The 21,154-nt window shown below is 42.2% G+C and overlaps 1 protein-coding gene across 10 annotated transcripts in view; it reads right to left on the bottom strand.

Annotated features, from left to right (window-relative positions):
• Nucleotides 1-21,154, bottom strand: part of CHD9 (chromodomain helicase DNA binding protein 9) — a 226,602-nt gene that overhangs the window by 151,187 nt on the left and 54,261 nt on the right. For 6 of the 10 annotated variants that reach the window (XM_059876867.1, XM_024978430.2, XM_024978435.2 and 3 more), the window contains exon 1: nucleotides 13,444-13,502. The exons of 2 other annotated variants lie outside the window; for them this stretch is intronic. The gene's annotated coding sequence lies outside the window, so the exon portion shown is untranslated. Of the gene's footprint in view, nucleotides 1-13,202; nucleotides 13,503-14,093; nucleotides 14,427-21,154 lie in introns of those variants that run through there. 2 more of the 10 variants (XM_015475766.3, XM_024978431.2) reach the window with 2 other exon arrangements.

The raw sequence follows: 21,154 nt of genomic DNA, 5'->3' as shown, positions 1-21,154 counted from the left end.
CACTATGTTAGTTCCTGTTACACAATATAGTCTCTTTCTATATATTTCAAAAAACCACCATGTTAAGACTAGTTATGACATCACCGAAGAGATTACTTGGTTAACGGTATTCCCCAAACTGTACACTTCATACCAGTGACGTTTATTTTGCAACTGAAAGTTTGTACCTTTCAATCTCCCTCACCTCTTTCTTTCCTCCCCCCCGCCACCATCTTTCCTTTGGCAACCACCTGTTTGTTCTCTGTATCTATAACTCCAGTTTCTCTTTTGTTATGACTTGTTTTGTTAGATTCCACATGCAAGTAAAAGCATATAGTATTTGTCTCTTCTTTCACATAGCATAATATCATCCAGGCCTATACATGTTGTTACAAATGGCAAGACTGTCTTCTTTTTTCTATATATATACCACATCTTTTTAATCTATTCATCTATTTGATGGGCATGTGGGTTGTTTCCATATCTTGGCTATTATAAATAATGCTGCAATTTACACAAGGGTGCACGTATCTTTTCAAAAAATTAATGTTTTTAATCTGCAAAACACAAAATATTTTAAAGTTTTAATTGTTGTAAAACATAAAATTTACCATCTTGACCATTTTTAAGTGTAGAGTTCAGTAGTTTTAAACATATTGATTTTTGTGCAACCAATCTTCAGAATTTTTTCCCCTGGCAAATTTGAAATCTTTTCTATTTAAACAACTCACTATTCCCCTTCCTCCAATCCCAGTCCCCTGGCAACATCATTTTAATGTCTGTTTGTAATGAATTTGACTACATTAGATATCTCATATAAGTAGAATCATACAGTATTTGTGTATATGTGTGTAAAAGGCTTATTTCACTTAGCATAATGTATTCAAGGTTCATCCATGTTGTAGCACATGTCAGAATGTCTTTCCTTTTTAAGGCTGAACAATATTCCATTTTATGTATATTATGGTATATATAAATTTTATATATATTACGGTTCATGCCAGAGTCCATGGGGTAGTGAAGAGATGGACACAACGGAGCGACTAAACTGAACTGATGGTTCATTAAAAATTTTTCTAAGTCTTTGTGAATAAGAAGCATGATATGCTATAGAATCTAACCTGTGTAGTACACTTAACTATTTTATGGTTAGTAGACTAAAAGACGTCAGGATACCAAACCCCAAACTATGACCCAATTATCAGACCTAACCTGCTCAGGGCTAACCAAAATATTATACTGTGAAACTGATGAACATCAACTTTGTCTCTGCTTAATTTACTGGTAGTGCCTTATAAGCCTGAACAGAAACTTTCCAAGTAAACTAAAAGGATTCAAAAGAAAAATGTCCTTACATAACACTATAAACTAAAACCTATTAGTATTATTTGTTTTCTCCTATATAGTGTAGAGACCAAAATTCTAATTCCTGGAACTACTTAAATGTGTGACAGCATATTTAACAACCATCTGGCCCCCCCAGTTTCCTTGTCAATAACAGGCTTGGACTAAATGCTTATGAAGGTGTCCTTAATCAACACTGTACACTTGGTTAAATTTCTACTCACACAAACACCTACCCTAACCAAACTAGAGATATCAGGGAAAAAAGCTTAAAATCTTCTTTACGGAATAAACACTAGGAAGATAAAAAGTAGTGCTCTATATTCTAAAATATTTAGGTTGGCCAAGTTTGTTCAAGTTATTCCATACTACCTTGTGGAAAAAACAAACTTTTAGGCCAACCCAATAAACATTTATGAAACTTAGCTTACTTAAAAACATTTTTTTAATATAATTTTATTTATTTGCTTGTTCGCTGTGCTGGATCTTTGCTCCTGCTTGGGCTTTTCTCTAGTTGCGGTAAGTAGGGCCACGCTCCAGTTGCAGTATGTGGGCTTCTCACTGTGGTGGCTTCTCTTGTTGAGGAGCACGGGCTTCAGCAGACCTGGCATGTGGGCTTCATAAGCTGCAGCTCCCAGGCTTCAGAGCACAGGGTCAGTAGTTATGGCGCATGGGCTAGGTTGCTCTACCGCACGTGGGATCGTCCCAGGTTAGGGGTCAAACCCGCATTGCAGGTGGATTCTTTACTATTGAGCCACCAGTATTGGGAAGCCCCCCAAATACCTCTTAACTTTTAAAAAACTTACTTTTTTTCCTGTGAAGATATCACCCATAATGTTCTATACTCAAATTCTAAAAAAGAAATTATGCTACAGAAGATTGTTCTAACCTTCCACTATTTGCATGAACAACACTGTCCTCACTGAAAAAGATTTTCAGGCTAATTTGACCCTATTACATAACAATATCAATACTAGCAAAAACTACAACAGAAAGATAAACTAACTTGTTAATAGTTATACAGAAGAATATCCTTCAAAATTTTCCCCAGTAGACAAGATAATTTAGGTTGTTTTATTAATGTACAAGGAGATCAGCCCTGGGATTTCTTTGGAAAGAATGATGCTAAAGCTGAAACTCCAGTACTTTGGCCACCTCATGCGAAGAGCTGACTCATTGGAAAAGACTCTGATGCTGGGAGGGATCGGGGGCAGGAGGAGAAGGGGACGACAGAGGATGAGATGGCTGGATGGCATCACTGACTCGATGGACGTGAGTCTCAGTGAACTCTGGGAGTTGGTGATGGACAGGGAGGCCTGGTGTGCTGCAATTCATGGGGTCGCAAAGAGTCGGACACAACTGAGTGACTGATCTGATCTGATCTGATTAACGTACAACACACTAAATCATCACAGAAGCCCATATAAGAAGTTGTACAAGTCATGTATTCCAATCTCTACTACATTTGTTTATACAACTCTTTTAAAGACCATCCTTACCTCTGTTCCCTGTATACTTGGTATGTTTCAGATTAACTGCATTAGGTATCCATCCAGCTAATTAGTTATAAAATAAATTAGATTACTACTCAATAAGAAAAGTCTCTGGCAAATACTGATCGGCCATAGCATAGTTGAAGAAGATCAGTCATGAGTTCAAATTCTAACTGCCATTTCTAAGTTTTATAACCTTCAATGGTTCTTTGGAATTCATTTTCCTCACCTAACCTTCCACACTGCAGGGTTGTCGCAGTGTTCAGAAGAATGAAGTCTAAAATATAGTAACTGCTCAATAAATATGTATTTTCTTCTCACTGATCTGCAGAACTAGGAACATATATCAAGATTCTATGTTAACTAGAGGAAAAATTAGTAAGCGCCTGTTGCATCTGATTGTACCTAGTTTCCAACTCATTTAAAAAAAGTATTTATACCAGCCAATAGTATCATTATATGCCTAAACTCATCTCCCAATATATTTGCTTGTTCATTACATTCCTTTGCACTTCCCTGGTGGCTCAGATGGTAAAGCGTCTGCTTACAATGCGGGAGACTGGGGTTCGATTCCTGGGTTGGGAAGATCCTCTGGAGAAGGAAATGGCAACCCACTCCAGTGCTCTTGCCTGGAAAATCCCATGGACGGAGAAGCGTGGTAGGCTACAGTCCATGGGATTGCAAAGAGTCGGACACAACTGAGCAACCTCACTTTACATTCCTTTGCTGAAGATATCACTGCCTCTCCACCCGTTTTTGCTTCTATTTCCCCATAGGTAATCCATGCCTGGGGCTTCCCAGGGGCTCAGTGGTAAAGAATCCACCTACAATAACAGGAGATGTGGGTTCAATCCCTAGGTTGGGAAGATCCCCTAGAGAAGGAAATGGCAACCCACTTCAGTATTCTTGCCTGGGAAATCCCATGGACAGAGGAGCCTGACGGGCTACAGTCCATGGCATTGCAAGAGAGTCGCACCTGACTTAGCAACTAAACAACAGCCCATGACTTAACCACATTGAAATGCTGCTTGAATTCATCAAATTTTCTCACATCTCCATTAATACACACAGGAAGTTCTCTTCACCTATATCACTTCCCACCACCCCTGTTCCTTCAGCTGATAATGCTCTGATATTAAATTCAAGTTCTACAATCTCTAGGAAGCTAATACATGGTGTACATACACACACACACACACACAGCCCTCTAGAAAGGTTAAGCATTCATTTTAGGGCTGGTTTGTTTTGAGTTTGAGTGGGGGAGGCATGCCATGTGGCATGTGGGATCTTAGTTCGATCCCCAACCAGGGATCGAACCTGTGTCCCCAGAGTCTTAACCACTGGACTGCCAGGCAAGTCCCAAGCATTCAATTTTTGGGTTCCACACTTCACACACTGCATTATCATTCTTGGTCTACTTGTCTGTCTTCCCTACAAAATAAGAGGTGTGCAGAGAATGGTCCTTACTCATCTTTATCCTGAACATCTAGTGTAATTCCTGCCACATAGTAAATCCTCAAATGTTTTCAAGAATTCAATGTCATAATGTTGAACAAAACAAAACCTCTCAATTCTAATAGCTGCACCAAAAATTGAGATTCAAAAGCATTCTTTTAAGCAAAAATATATCATTTTTATGACCTGAAGTATGCCTCCACTGGACTGCACTTAAAAATGGTTAAAATAGTAAATTTTAGGTTATATACATTTACCCTACACACACACACACAGTCGCGTACATGAGAATGCCTTCAGTGATCCAACTGAAGCTTAATGCCCAAGTATCCCACAAAGCATTCTGCTTTCATTGATAAGTTATTCTACAAGGACCCTATAACACAGCAAGTAAAAGTAAGGGCTTTGAAAAGAGACTGGTCAGCTTTATCACCTGTTGTGTGTGTGTGTATTCAGTTGCTCAGTCGTGTCAGACTCTGCGACCACACGGACTATAGCCCACCAGGCTCCTCTGTCCATGGGGTTTCCCAGTGCAGAATACTGGAGTAGGGCTATGTAATCTTAAACGAGTCACTTAATCATTTTCAAGCTCAGTTTCTTCATCTGCAAATGGGGAGCGTAATATACTCATACCAATCTCCTAGAACTGTAATAAATAACCCACAAAAAGCACTCTGTAAATGCTGTTTTCAAACTGTGCTCTCTCTAGATTACTGGATAACACTTAGCCAAAGGAAGGAAAGGCTTTAGACTACCCCTTCCCCCATTTCTTCCCCTGTAAAATTTCGCCCTGCATATTCTTTTATTTTACAGATTAAGCTTTCAAGTAGGATCTTTTCAAAACAAAGCATTCCTTGGTTTAAAAGAACTCCAACTACTCAACAGCGCTCAGGTAACGCTTATATTAACATCTCTGGTCTGTAGATCACCACTTACTAAATTCAATTACTTACTCTGTAGGTATTCATACTTAATTTAGTGTTGGTTTACATATCACAGAAAGAAAATCTTTAAAAATATAATCTCATCTCTACTCTTAGTAAAAGCTAACTGGGAAAATTAATTTGAGGCTGATATTGAAGAAAGATTAAAAGTTTCCTATTTGCTACTGAGTCAGGTTAAGCTGTTTAATTAAGTGGTCCTGAATATTAGTCTTACTCATAACCAAATTAAGTGTGTGTGTCTATACTATTAACATTAAAAACAGGAAACTGATTTAAATGCAGAATTTTCCAAAATTCGAAATACACTAAAAACTGAGACTCAGGCTGATTATCACCATTTAACTTGCAAAGTTGATGCACAGTTTAGAAACACATTCAAAGTTCTTAAAATACAGTAAGTGTTTAACAAATGTAGCTTGCTCTGACCGTAAACAATTTGCCTGCAATGTGGAAGACCTGGGTTCGATCCCTGGGTTGGGAATATCCCCTGGAGAAGGGAACCGCTACCCACTCCAGTATTCTGGCCTGGAGAATTCCCTGGACAGAGGAGCCTGGCGGGCTACAGTCTGTGGGATGGCAAAGAGCTGGACACAACTGAGCAACTTTGACTTCCCTCTCATACCTCTTATCTCTTTTCTGACTTCCCAAGAACCTATAGTCCTCCAAACCTTCTGAAGACTGTTAGGCTTCTCTAGACCTCCTCAAACTCTTTCACTAATTATCTCCAATGCTGTCCTCTCATCATTTTCAATACCCCTGGGTCCTTTTACACTCACTCAACCCACCATACTTTATTAACATCACCACTGTAATTTTACCTCCTTGCCTCAGTCCATTTCAACTAACAATTTCAATATTTATAATATTCCTAACAATTATTACATGCCTGGAACCTAACATTTGCCTTCAATGCAGTCCCTGCTTTTGCTTAATGTTTAAATTCACTTTTCCAGGCTTTGAGGCTATCTCTTTGCAGTTTTTTTTGTTTTTCTCCCAATTCTGCAATCCTAACTTCCCCATTTTCACCCCAAACAATTCTGCCTCTTAGTTTTCTGAGGTTTTTCAGTTGAAATTCACCAATCATCTTTTCCAAAGCATGTATCTGTTTTTGAATCTATTCCTTTTTTCTTCTATTACACTCTTTTCAAAAGAGGAAGTATGACTCCTTCCCAAAGATTAATCTTTCAACTCTTAATAGTCACCATTCCATCCAGCCTTTCAAAGGGACTTAAATGTTCCACCTCTGGAGGATCTTTAATCACCCTCTGCAATTACCTGCTTCCCTTCTAACTTTAGGCAAGAGCAAATATCTCCTACTTTAGCAAAAATGTAAATGTACAAATAAAATCATCTTGTTTTCTATCCTTCTACTCAAAAACAAATATTGAAAATAAATTCTACACTAACTCCATTTTCCAAATACCTATATGCTTGTTAACCTCTTGTACTTCAGTTTCTGCCCCCATAAAATTACTGCAACTCTTTCAAAATAACTGAGAAAATGCAGAAACATACTGAATTCGAGTCAGCTAATTCGATGAAAAAATTTTTTAATTTACCCAAACTGTAGTAAAGCACAAAATTTTAAGACAAAACATTTTATGCAAAATATATGAAACCTAAACATTATCTTCACCATCTTTTCCTTCTCATAAAAACAAAAAAACCTAGTAAGATACATTAGCATTTATCTTTCAGGTGAATAACCACTGATTTCCAATACTCCTTTTTTTGGGGGGTGTGCCACACGACTTACAGGATCTTAGGCCCCCAACCAGGGACTGAACCAGAGCCTTCAGCAGTGAAAGTAAGAAATCCTAACCACCAGACTACCAGGAAATTCCCGATTTTCAATAGAGGGCTGCTGCTTAGTCAGGAACTTAACCTGACATAATCAATGGCCAAGAAAGATAAATACCCCTCTCCTCAAATTTCAAATCCCGTCTGTTTGGAGCAATCAGTTCAGCTCAGTTCAGTCTCTCAGTCATGTCCGACTCTGCGACCCCATGAATCGCAGCACGCCAGGCCTCCCTGTCCACCACCAACTCCCGGAGTTCACTTAAACTCATGTCCATTGAGTCGGTGATGCCATCCAGCCATCTCATCCTCTGTCGTCCCTTCTCCTCCTGCCCCCAATCCTTCCCAGCATCAGGGTCTTTTCCAATGAGTCAACTCTTTGCATGAGGTGGCCATAACAACGTTCAAAATTACTGGTTAAAAAAAGTTTTAAAGCACAAACCACTCCCCTCAAAAAAACAAAAACAAAAACAAAAACCTTAAATTCATTTAGCTAACTTCACTTAATTATGCCAAATTATAACAAAAATATCAACATCTATAGCTATTTGATAAACAATAGCTACTAATAACCTAAGGTATAATTTTTACTCATAAGCACCAGAAGCCTCATTAAAAATGATACGTTTACTATCAGGCTACTTACAAGCTAATAACTTTAAAGACTGCTGATTTCCTGAAGATACCAAGACTATAAGACTTGTATTCTACACCATCACCCAAGTAATACATAAACCCATCTAATACTACACTCAAGTTTTTTTTTTTCCTTAAACCTCTGTATCAATGTAATCTACATTAAGTCAAAGTTGCTCAGTCTTGTCTGATTCTTTGCGACCCCATGGACTATACAGTCCATGGAATTCTCCAGGCCAGAATACTGGAGCGGGTAGCCTTTTCTGTCTCCAGGGGATCTTCCCAACCCAGGGATCGAACCCAGGTCTCCCACACTGCAGGTGATTCTTTACCTGCTGAGCCACAAGGGAAGCCCAATCTACATTAAGATATTCACAAACATTCAAAAACTGAAGGACACTATTATAAAGGTCATTTCAGTTACCAATTTTTCTAACATAAATAGGAAGTCTACACCTTTCTCTCAAAACACAAGCTATGAACATGTCATAGTGTGGTGTCATACACATAGTTAAAGCTATCCTGACTGAGGCATCTACCACTCAGATAAAACCATTGAAGACACCTGTGTATGGACAGTATTCAAAGCTTTCTCACCAAACCTTTTTTCTCCCTCATCTTCTTCTCAGTACATCTTACCACCACCTAATTCCTCAAGCCAGGAACCTGGAGGTCATTTTTGACACCTTTCATTTACATTCAGTTCACCATGAAGTTGTCAATTTCGCTATCATTCCCATCTCCTTGTCTCTAGCAGATCCAATTTTATATATACATATACACATATCACCTTTTCCATTCCCTCATCTCTATAGCTGCTACCCCAGTTCCAGTTAGCATTGTTTTCCCTCAATGATGACAGTAGCATAATGTCTTTGCTTTCACTCTTGCCTTTAGCTCCAATCTAAACGAAAGTTATATTTTAAAAATTATATTACTCCTCTGCTTCAAAATCTTCAATGACTGAAATGTCCTTAGTAAAACCCAAAAGTCTTTAACGTGCCCTGCAAGGCCCCGCATGATCTGCTTTCTGCCTCTCTCTCTTTTCATCCTGCATGGTCTCCCTCCATTATGTTCTTGCTACCCTGAACTTCTTTCATTTCTTCAAGATATGAATTGTTTTCTCGCCTTCATATGTATTTTTCTCCATTCCAGGAATCTCTTCTCCTGCCTGGCTTCTTAGTCTTGTCGTCGTGACTTACACAGCACCACCTAAGAGGCCTTCTCTGACCATAGACACTAAAACCTTTTCCATTTTTCCCTCTCATAGCATTCTGTTCTCTTTCCTTACTGTATTCATCCTAAGTTGAAATTTGACATTTGTTTATTGTTTATTCGTTATGTGTTTCCACTATTAGACTGTATATTCTAGAAAGGCAGAGGTCACATTATAGTACATGTAATAAATTACTAAATAAAAGGACCACTTAATAAATCTGCTTAATGGACAGATGGATGTTTATGACCTGGAGTCCAGGAAACAAATTACAGCTCAAAGTGGCTTTCCCCTCCTTTGGGTTTCTCACCATCACTCTTTCAACTTTCCAACTGCTTCTAAAAGAAAGGAGCAAAAAGTATTCTTGCAAATTCAAAGGCAATACAATAGAAGGAATGCCAGGAAACTACACAATGTCAAAAAAGTAAGACAAATAATAATCCTATGATTTCATGGGAAGGAGAAATCCTTAAGGGCTACGATGATAAGAGATGATTTTACACAATGTGGAATTTGACTTGAGTATTCACAGACTGGTAAAACTCAGAGAGGTGGAATGTATGGGAGTGAAGCCCAAATAAGGAGTAAAGAGACACAAAGTATTAGACGACAGTTACAAAACTGCAATGTGGCAACTTATATTTACAAAGTAGATAAGTGTAAAAAAGCTAAATCTGTATATTTTGCTAAAACACCTTAATCATGTTAAGACCACATCTACAAAACATATGAAAGGTTACAATAAAATCACTCTATCTCAGTCTCCATGAATCCCTTCTAATTAGTCTTTGGCTTTTAGAGTTTTTCAAACATTTATGACAACACACTCTCATAATTAGTTTTCATAATTCATTTTCACTCTGACCAACCACCTCAAGTTTCTATATTCTCATTGCTATGTTTTTTATTCATTATACTAACACCTGATGAAATTTCCCCAGTAGATTATTTCAATCATATTCATTTTTCTTTTTTAGACTTTGACCTGAGACTTTTTTCCCTTTGCTGTCAAAGTGTAATAGTTGACTTTTTCTTGTATTACATTTCTATCACTGATCCAACATTTTCATTTTACTATTGGTAGAAGCTTCAATAGGTTTTACTTCTAAATCTGTAATGCTACTTCAGTTCCCCATCCTAAATTTACACAAGCCTCTCCTTCGAGTCTATCTTATTTCCACAGGTAAACTACCAAGGTGTAGTTAGTTCAGTGCCTTATGGAAGGCATGCAGTCATATTAGATACAGGGTCTGGAGTTAGAAGTATCTAAAGATATTTCCAAGTTGAAAAGGCTATGATTTCATTAATCTTTTCTTGTCGTGGGCTTTTCCCATTGAGAACACTGCTTTCCTACCTTTATTCATACTTGCTCACTTGAGGTTATTCTAAAAATGTTTCCCAGAAAGGCCAATTTACCTGAAATACCAATATACCACTATCTCTTTCAAAACCTCTGCCTTTTGAAAACTTAAATCCAAGAATAATTTGCATTTCAGAGAAAAATCTTGGGATATTTAGAATTACAGATTTGTTAAATGGGAGAAAATGAAGATTCACAGCATTTAATTAACTGGACTACAACTATACAGCTAGTAAACTGACAAAGTCCTGAGTCTCTCCAATCAGCACGCCATCCAAGACAAGAAGGCTTTACTGGTTACACCAGCACAATATTTTCTTCCTAATATTATTTCCAATATCCTTAGGACACCATTTTCTCCTAGTTAATCAATCACAACGGTTTTTGTTTTTAAACTCTACAGTACCCACTATCCTAAAACTGTTCAAGGATGACAGAGATACCAGAGGCAAGCCTGGGAGGCAACTACTTTGATCTTTCTGAGATCATTTTATGTCTATATTACATGAAGTGGATTTTATAGGAAACTCCCCAAGGACTGAGACCTGCCAAGACTTTGGAGTATACCATAACTATTTAACGTGAAGGACTTCCCAGGTAGCTCAATGGTAAAGAATCCACCTTAGACAGCAAGATCAAACCAGGTTGAAGGAAATCAACCCTGAATATTCACTGGAAGGACTGATGCTGAAGCTGAAGTCCAATACTCTGGTCACGTGATGTGAAGAGCCAACTCACTGGAAAACATCCTGATGCTGGCAAAGATTGAGGGCAGGAGGAGAAGAGGGCAATAGAGGATGAGATGGTTGGATGGCATTACCGCCTCAGTGGACATGAGTTTAAGCAAACTCCAGGAGATAGTGAATGACAAGGAAGCTTGGTGTGCTGCAGTCCATGGGGTCACAATGAATAAGACACAATTGAGCAACAGAACAACAGCAGCAAAGAATCTGCCTGATAATGCAGGAGATGCAGGTTTGAGCCCTGGGTCAGGAAGATCCCCTGTAGAAGCAAATGGCAAACCACTCCAGTATTCTTGCCTGGGAAATCCCATGGACAGAGGGACCTGGCGAACTACAGTCAATGTGGGTCACAAAAAAGTCAGGCACCACTTAGTGACTAAACAAGGCAATATAAACAGAAAAATCTTGAAAGCTACATGGTAGCAATAGATATTTTTCATTTAGTAAATATTTTGTTGTTTAATAAAAAAATATTTTATTATTTAACAAAAAATGTTTTGTTGCTCGGTCATGTCCAACTCTTTTGGGACCCCATGGACTGTAGCCCGCCAGGCTCTTCCCATGGGATTTCCCAGGCAAGAATACAGAAATGGGTTGCCATTTCCTCCTCCAGGGGATCTTCTTGACCCAGAGATGGAATTGGAGTCTCCTGCATTGAAGGCAGATTCTTTACAACTGAGCCACCCAGGAAACCCAAAAATAGTATTTATCAAACATTGGTCATATGGAAGGCTCTGTGCTACCTGTTAGCAAAAAGTCACATTTAAATTCAAGTTCTGTATATCTAACATAAAAGAAACACTAAATTCATCCTTTTGCATTGCAAAAACCAAAAACCAAACCCAACAACCCCCGTCCCGAAAAGAGGAATCCTCCCTTAAGTTTCCCTTGTTAGTCACTCAGTCGTGCCCAACTCTTTGTGACCCCATGGACTGCAGCCCACCAGGCTCCTCCGTTCTCAGTCCATGAGATTTTCCAGGCAAGGATACTGGAGTGGGTTGCCATTTCCTTCTCCAAGTTCCCCTTAGGTACATTCAAGTATTTGTAAACCTAATGGTTCTAAGTACCTGTACGATTATGCAGAGTTTAGGCTAAATAATAACAAAAATTCTGTTCAAGATCATAGATGCTTAAGTAAAACTAGAGTCTGAAATCAGAGAAAAGGATAAGCTGAGAAGTGCAAAACTAAGAAATTAAATTGTGATAATGATTGCATTCATGAAGATAAACTTTATTTAATGGGGAGGGGCTCTGAAGTACTTATGAGTATTTCACATAAATTGACTAAAAGTCACTATAGAGTCAAATCTTAGTCTTCCAAGAAAGTAACTGTGTAACACTGGTAAATAATCACAATTGGGAAAAAGAAAAAAAACCTCGTCTACTTTGTTCTGAAAAGTTTTATTTTCCTTAAGAAAAGGGGCGGGGGAGGGGGCAAAACAAAACCAAAAAAGGAACAAACAGAAACCACTCTGAGCTGGCGACTGCTACAGGCCAGTCAGACACCCAGGCTTTCCGGGTCGTGCGTGGCTTTGGGATGGATCTCCGCGAGAGAGCCCTGGAACCACCCATCACGTCCCACACCCAGATGCCAAGAAAGCAGCAGTCACGGCGGAGGCCCAACACACACAGGGGCTGGTGGGGTCGGGGCCCCGCTGCAGACGTGGAGAGGCCCTCGGGGCGGGGTATCATAGAGAAGCACTGCGGTCGTAACCCGGACGCCCAGGCCTGGGAAAGCTCCGGGGGCGTCCCGGGCTCGAGGGCACCCAGCACTCGCGCGGGACGCCTTGTCATGAGTCACGGAGGCGAGAAAGCAGGCGGGCGGGGGAAGAAGCTGCAGGATGGAGGGAAGCCCGACCCTCGGGAGGGAAGGGAGCGGACGGGGAGGCCCGGACCTCAAGCGGGGAGGGGAAGGGGGGGGGGGGTCCTGCCAACCCACGCCCTGCCCGCCCTGCCCTCACCTCCATCCGACGCAACAGGCTCTGCGACCCGGTCCCGACCCCGGGGTCTGCGGGCTGGGAGGCGGGGGCAGCTGCCCGCAGCCATGACAGGCGCGGGGCGGGCCGCGGGCGGGCTGGGCCGCACGTGCGGGCAGCGCCCCCTCCCAGGCCTCCCTGGGCGTCCGCCCGCCCCCGGGCGCCGGCCCCTCACCTCGGCGGCCGCGACGCGGCCCGGCCTGCCCCGACCCCCCCCAACCCCCACCCCGGCCGAGCGGCGGTGGCGGCACGTACTCACCGCAGCTCGCAGGCTCTCGGGCATCGCCATGACTGAGGCGCCCCCGCCGCCCCGCGCTTCGACCGAGACTGACACGCGCGGCTGGCCGGGCGGGGGCGGCCTCAGGCGACCACCCGGATGACAGAACCCGCCCCCGCCTCTCCCCACCAGTTGAGCAGCGGCCGCTGCCCCGGGGCGCCCCGGGGCTTCCTCCCCACGCCCGGGGCGGCGGGTGGCAGCGACGGGTGGCGGCGGCACTTACCGGCGGCGCGGCCAGGCCCCCCTGTCAGCGCGGGGCCGGGAGGGAGCGGAGGGAGGAGTGAAGGGGCACCGCCTCCCCCGCGCCGCCACGCATCCGCCTGATTGGCCCAGTTCACTCCCCCAGCGCGACCCCACCAGCCCCTGCGAGCGGCACTCCGGCAGCACCGGCGCGCTATTTGCATATTTGTGCCCGCGCCGCTGATTGGCCCGGGTTCGGAGGGGTGCCGAGGCCGCGGCAGCTCCCGCCGCCGCTCCCGCCGCGCCGGGCGACCGGGGAGGGAGGCTTCCCCTCTGTCGCTCCCCTTCCCACACGACCCGGTCTGACCTGGGGTGGAGGGCGGCGGGAGGCGGGGTCGCTGCCCGGCTCCAACATGGCCCCGCCACGCCGCCGACCCAATCGCCGGTGCGATTACTCCGGGAGCCCTGGGCGGCCTCGGGGCGGGGAAGTGTTGGGGCCGGGCGCCCTCTGGCCGGAGCGCGGGGCAGTGCAGTGGCCCGGGCTCCCCTCGCCGCCCCGCCGCGGCCGCCACGTCAGGCCGCGCCCTCGCGGCGTTCTCTCCCCTCCCCGCGGCCTCACCGCCACGTCAGGCCCGGCAGGCACACCCCGGCCGCGAGCTGACCGGCGGCGGGGTCGGCGCCGAGGTCACTCACTTGCTGGGCATTTCCCCGCCAGGCTGGGGTCCTCCGAGGAACCGGGAGGGTTTCCGGAGCCTCCCTCTTGACACTGTCGTGATTTCGAACCCCAGGTTCTCCCTTCGGTCTGAGACGGCGGTGGCACACGCTTGTGCCGTAAAATCGGGAGCCAGGAGAGTGTCGCCGCGATGATACAGCGATTCAGTCCAGGTGCTAAGCACCAACCGCGAAAGGGGCGCCAGGCTAAGGAGAGACCCAGCCCCATGTCCCCATCTAGAGAGAGCGCGCGCACCTCAAGTGGTGGAGAGCCGGGCTGACACCTCGTCATCCCCATGATCAGGCCCGCGTTCTAAATTGCACAGCTCTGAAGGGAAAGAAAGAACAACTTCCTCCGACTCTCCCGCCCGCCACCCCCACCCCCCCCCACCCCAAAGAGGGGAAGGAACTGGTCCAAGACTAGGGAGCGTACTAGAAAACCACTGGCTTACGAAGGCCTGGGGACACCTGGGTTCCTACTCTGTCACTAATTAACTGGGTGACCTACATTAAATCATAACGTGTCCCAAGGCCTCGGTTTTCCCTTCTGTGAAATGAAGAGGGTGGACACATTTTCTAAAAGCCTTCCGATTCTAAAAATTCTACGGGTCTCTTAGGTCCTGAGCTGGCTTTAATACCGGATTAAAACTTTAACATCCATATTTGAACGAGAGAAGACAAAATAACGGAAGGTTACAAGTTCAGTCGGGCTTCCCTCATAGCTCAGTCGGTAAATCATCTGCCTGCAATATGCAGCACCACCTTGTTTGTTCCGTTTCCCATCCTAGAAGGGTGATATTTAACATTCACTTTGAGAAGGGATAGACGACCCAGTCCAGTATTCTTGGGCTTCCCTTGTGGCTCAGCTGGTAAAGAATCCGCCTGCAGTGCTGGACATCAGGGTTCGATCCCTGGGTTGGGAAGATCCCCTGGAGAAGGGAAAGGCTACCCACTTCAGTATTCTGACCTGGAGACTTCCATGGACTGTATGGCGTCGCAAAGAGTCGGACACGACTGAGTGACTTGCACCGCACTTGAAGTTGACAGAAATATCTTGAATTTGTGTCTTCACAAAGAAGGATAGAGCAATGTCACTGTGCATGTTTATGCCTGACCAGAATGGAATGGCTGCAGTATACAGACAGCTAGTTGCCAAGTAATTTCACTCTTTATTAAGGCTGTCCAGAGTAGATCAACACAGCGTTGTTTAGCTGAGATACTGAAAGGGTTGGGAGAAAACCCTCCTGAGGGAAAAGGTACAATTACAGTTTTGATTCCCCTGGATACTTAATAACAACTACACTCTAGGATAAGAATACACAAAAACCAGTTCACCTTTGAGCTCCCTACACTACTTATTTGAATGCCACTTTAGCTTGCAAATTCTACCTGCTGAGTCAAATCTAAGGCCAGTAACATCTCATTTATCTGGCAAGATACTCCCTTTAAATGAAACCTCTACCTACTTTACAGAACTCCTCTCCCCAAGAAAACCCACATTTTCTTGAATACAGCCCTTTGAAAAATACACGCTTGGTGATTAAGGAGCATCCTTATCATTATTACCATTACTGCATTCTATTAAGACCAATGAATGCCCTTAAAATTATGTAGATCTATGTCTCTATTGCCTGGAGAATTCCAGGGACGGCGGGGCCTGGTGGGCTGCCGTCTATGGGGTGGCACAGAGTCGGACACGACTGAAGTGACTTAGCAGCAGCAGCAGCAGCATGTCTCTATAATTTCATGGCTGCAATCACCATCTGCAGTGATTTTGGAACCCCAAAAAATTAAGTCTGACACTGTTTCCACTGTTTCCCCATCTATTTCCCACGAAGTGATGGGACCAGATGCCATGATCTTAGTTTTCTGAATGTTGAGCTTTAAGCCAACTTTTTCACTCTCCTCTTTCACTTTCATCAAGAGGCTTTTTAGTTCCTCTTCACTTTCTGCCATAAGGGTCGTGTCATCTGCATATCTGAGGTTATTGATATTTCTGCCAGCAATCTTGATTCCAGCTTGTGCTTCTTCCAGCCCAGCGTTTCTCATGATGTACTCTGCATATAAGTTAAATAAGCAGGGTGACAATATACAGCTTTGACGTACTCCTTTTCCTATTTGGAACCAGTCTGTTGTTCCATGTCCAGTTCTAACTGTTGCTTCCTGACCTGCATACAGGTTTCTCAAGAGGCAGGTCAGGTGGTCTGGTATTCCCATCTCTTTCAGAATTTTCCATAGTTTGTTGTGATCCACACAGTCAAAGGCTTTGGCATAGTCAATAAAGCAGAAATAGAGGTTTTTCTGCAACTCTCTTGCTTTTTCCATGATCCAGCAGATGTTGGCAATTTGATCTCTGGTTCCTCTGCCTTTTCTAAAACCAGCTTGAACATCTGGAAGTTCACGGTTCACGTATTGCTGAAGCCTGGCTTGGAGAATTTTGAGCATTACTTTACTAGTGTGTGAGATGAGTGCAATTGTGCGGTAGCTTGACCATTCTTTTGCATTGCCTTTCTTTGGGATTGGAATGAAAACTGACCTTTTCCAGTCCTGTGGCTACTGCTGAGTTTTCCAAATTTGCTGGCTTACTGAGTGCAGCACTTCAAAAGCATCATCTTTCAGGATTTGAAATTCTTCCTACTCCTTGGAAGGAAAGTTGTGACCAACCTAGATAGCACATTAAAAAGCAGAGACAGGTCCGTCTAGTCAAAGTTATGGTTTTTCCAGTGGTCATGTATGGATGTGAGAGTTGGACTGTGAAGAAAGCTGAGCGCCGAAGAATTGATGCTTTGGAACTGTGGTGTTGGAGAAGACTCTTGAGAGTCCCTTGGACTGCAAGGAGATCCAACCAGTCCATTCTGAAGGAGATCAGTCCTGGGTGTTCATTGGAAGGACAGATGCTGAAGCTGAAACTCCAATACTTTGGCCACCTCATGCGAAGAGTTGACTCATTGGAAAAGACCCTGATGCTGGGAGGGATTGGGGGCAGGGGGAGAAGGGGACAACAGAGGATGAGATGGCTGGATGGCATCACCGACTCGATGGACATGAGTTTGGGTAAACTCCGGGAGTTGGTGATGGACAGGGAGGCCTGGCGTGCTGTGATTCATGGGGTCGCAAACGGTCGGGTACGACTGAGCGACTGAACTGAACTGAACTGATGTCTCTATAATAAATTACCTCTAGAATGCTGTTTTATGATTACTTTAGATTTACATCTGTTTGTTTTATGTCTCCTTTCTCACTACTGGGCTGACACTTCTCCATTCTTCTACCTAACAACCTTGTTTCCTGTTTTTGTTTGTTTGTTTTTAATGATTCTATTGCACTATGAACTTAGACACAGATAAACTTCTATTATTAGTTTAGACTTTCAAGTTTTGAGTAACGATTTTCTGTGGGGCTGTCCTGTGTATTAAGCACATGAGGTTCTGTGACATCTATTTTAACTGCTCAATAACTAGTTTTTACTTATTTCTTAAATCTTAGTAGTATTCTTGATAACTGAAGTGTCTGAATATGTGCACTCTAGAAAAACCATTGCAAAGGATGGCTCTACATTTGAGGATTTAGAGGCTACATCAGTAAATACTACTTTTTGCAATTTAAATGAATAAGAATCAATAATCATCAACATCTAAATCTAGTAATAATCGCTTACTAGTTCCTCAGGCAATGGAATATCCACAACCAGGTGGTAGCAATGCGCTCTCCAGGTCCCTGTATCCCACTCTAAAAATGGCTCCATTCCTACCCAAAGTCTTTCAAACCCCAAAGATCCCATATCTGCAAACACAATGTTTCAGGTCTCTAGGAAGCTGTGCTATGTCAGACAGCTGTTCTTCACACCCTGAATGAAGCATTCTACAAGTGTATCCAGTCGGTACCATTTACTGAAATCTAACTAGTCCCAAGCACTGTGTAAGGGTTTATAAAGGTTGCTCAGGAAGCTAGCAACTTCCAGCTTTGTTATAGTATTATTTACATAATTGTATTTTATTTTACATTCACAGTGATTCTATGAGAAAGGGATTATTTTCCCCTATTTTATAGATGGGAAGGGTTAAAAATCTTGCCCTGGTTACACAATCACTGAGTAACAGAGATAGGATTCAAACTTTAAAAAGCCTGTAACTCTTTGCTATTATACTATATCCCTCCCTGAGCTTTAGTTTCCAATTCCAAGTTTACTAAGGAAACTTATATTAACTAATTTGGCACCTTGTAAGGAAGAATTCCCTGCATAGCCATTTTAGTTAAGATTACCAAGAAAGGAATATCTCAAAATGCATATAGTGTATCAAACTTGGCATTTTCTTGCAAGTTTGAGGGGTATGAACCAATGCTCTGGTACTGTGCACTTTGGGGAATAACTGGTAAAATCAAGATTCTAAGATGGCAAAACTAAGGATTAGACCCTACTTCAGTGAGACCTACAGAAGTGATTCCCACAGAACAGTCAAAAAACCTTAAAGAAAGAAGAAAGTTAGAGGATGCTCACTTTCTGACTTCAAAACTTACTACAGCATTGCAGAAATTGGACAGTGTGGTACTGGCATAAGGATAGACATATAGATCAATGGACTAAAATTGAGAGTCCAGAAAAAAAATCTTACATTTATAGTTAATTGATTATCAACAAGACTGCCAAGACATTTAAATTGAGAATGGCAACTCTATATGCTAGAGAATGAAGTTGGATCCCTACCTCACACCAAATACAAAAAAGAATAAATGAAAAAGGATCATAGACCCCAATGTAAGAGGTAACACTATAGCACTCTAAGAAGAAAACACAGGAGTAAATCGTCAGGGACTTGGGTTAGGCAATGGTTTCATGTATATGGTACCAAAAGCATAAAGAATAAAAGAAAATATAAATTGGACTTCATTAAAATAAAAAAACTTTTGCACAAGCAACCAAAGGAAAAAAATAGATAAACTGAATGTCAAAATAGAAAACTTCTGTGCTTCAAAGGACACTATTAAGAAAATGCAAAGAAAGACACCTACAGAATGACAGAAAATATCTGCAAATCATACATCTGATAAGGGTATAGTATCCAGAATATATAAAGATCTCTTACAACTCAGCTATTTTTTAAAAATCCAATTTTAAAATAGGCAAAGTATTTTTGAATAGACATTTCTTTGATGAAGATATACCACAGCCAATATGCACATGAAAAATGCACTCTAATAATTGGTAGTTATTAACAAAATGCAAATCAAAACCACAATGAAATATGACTTCACATCCATTAGGATGGCTATCATAAAAAAGACTGGCAATAACCAGTGTCTGTGAGGATGTGAAGAAGAAGTTAGAACCCTCATACATTGCTGGTAGGAAAGTATTCAAAAAATGGTGCAGCCACTTTGGTCAACAGTCCTTCCAAAGGTTAAACATAGTTAGTATATGACCCAGAAGCCCCAGTGAGATGAACACATGTGTGTAACTTACACACAGATGTTCATAGCAACGTTATTCATAATAGCCCCAAAGTGGAAACAACCCAAATATCCATCAAATGACGAACTGAACCAAAGTGTTACATCCATACAATGGAAAATTATTCAACCATAAAAAGAATTGATTGACTACTGCTACCTGGTACACCATGGAAGAAGCTTGAAAACATTCTGCAGAATGATAAGAGCCAGATACAAAAGACCACATATATAGCTCCATTTACGTGAAATGTCCAGATTAAGGAATCAAGGGAGAAACGAAGTGGATTAGTGGTTACCTATGGCTGGGTTGGGGAGAAAGGGATGAAGAATGAAGAGTGACTGATAATAGATATTTATGGGGGGGTGGGGGATAATGAAAATGTTCTAAAATTAGATTGTGGTGATGTTTGTACAACTAAATACCACTGAAATATGAATTTTTATGGTAGGTAAACACTATTTCATTAAAGCTGTTTTTTAAAAAGTAATCCCTACCAGCAACTTTCAACTTTGTTACAGTATTACGATCATTAAATTCATATATTTATGTATGACTTAGCAGTCACTTCAGTCATGTCTGACTCTGTGCAACCCCAGAGACAGCAGCCCACCAGGCTCCTCCATCCATGGGATTTTCCAGGCAAGAGTACTGGAGTGGGGTGCCATTTCCTTCTCCAATGCATGAAAGTGAAAAGTGAAAGTGAAGTTGCTCAGTTGTGTCCGACTCTTAGAGACCCCATGGACTGCAGCCCACCAGGCTCCTCCATCCATGGGATTTTCCAGGCAAGAGTACTGGAGTGGGATGCCATTGCCTTCTCCAATATTTATATATACATATATGTATATATATATATATATACATATACACACACACACATATATATACATACACATATATACATACATACACACATGTTGAGCAAAAGGAATAGATACATTTTAATTATATTTATCAATTAAGCAGCAAATAATTTTTTTAATTTGAAGATTATTGGAGTGGCACTGTTACTTCTCACAATGAGCTCACCAGTTTGGTGACTTTGGGGTAATTTATATGCATTTACTCCAGGAGTTGGTGATGGACAGGGAGGCCTGGTGTGCTGCGATTCATGGGGTCGCAAAGAGTTGGACACGTCTGAGTGACTGAACTGAACTGAAATACCCTCATCATGTATGTCTACCAGGCTGGGAACTGTGTTGGCTACAGAAGAAGGGATTGTTATTCCCATATAAATAATCATGAATTATTAGTAATAAATACTGAACAAATGTGTGTAGATAAAATATTTTCATTCATCTTCTTTGACATTCATTCACAGGTTGAGGCACTAAAGTAAATGTTCTTTCACAGAGTATACTTTTGTAATCTTTTACACATTTTAGTACATTCATAACTTAAAATGTTTTATGCCCCATTGTATTATGGAATCTAACATGTTTTCCATCTTTCCGCAATTATAAGTAGTAGCTTGAGGAGTTTAGATACTTGTCCACTTTACTCAGTTGTGTCTGATTCTGCAGCCCCATGGACTATAACTTGCCAGGCTCCTCTGTCCAGAGGATTTTTCAGGCAAGAATACTGGAGTGGGTTG

Source organism: Bos taurus, chromosome 18, assembly GCF_002263795.3.
Source record: "Bos taurus isolate L1 Dominette 01449 registration number 42190680 breed Hereford chromosome 18, ARS-UCD2.0, whole genome shotgun sequence".
Classification (NCBI taxonomy): Eukaryota; Metazoa; Chordata; class Mammalia; order Artiodactyla; family Bovidae; genus Bos; species Bos taurus.
The sequence above is the reverse complement of the archived record's forward strand: the minus strand, read 5'-3'. Positions and strand labels throughout refer to the sequence as shown.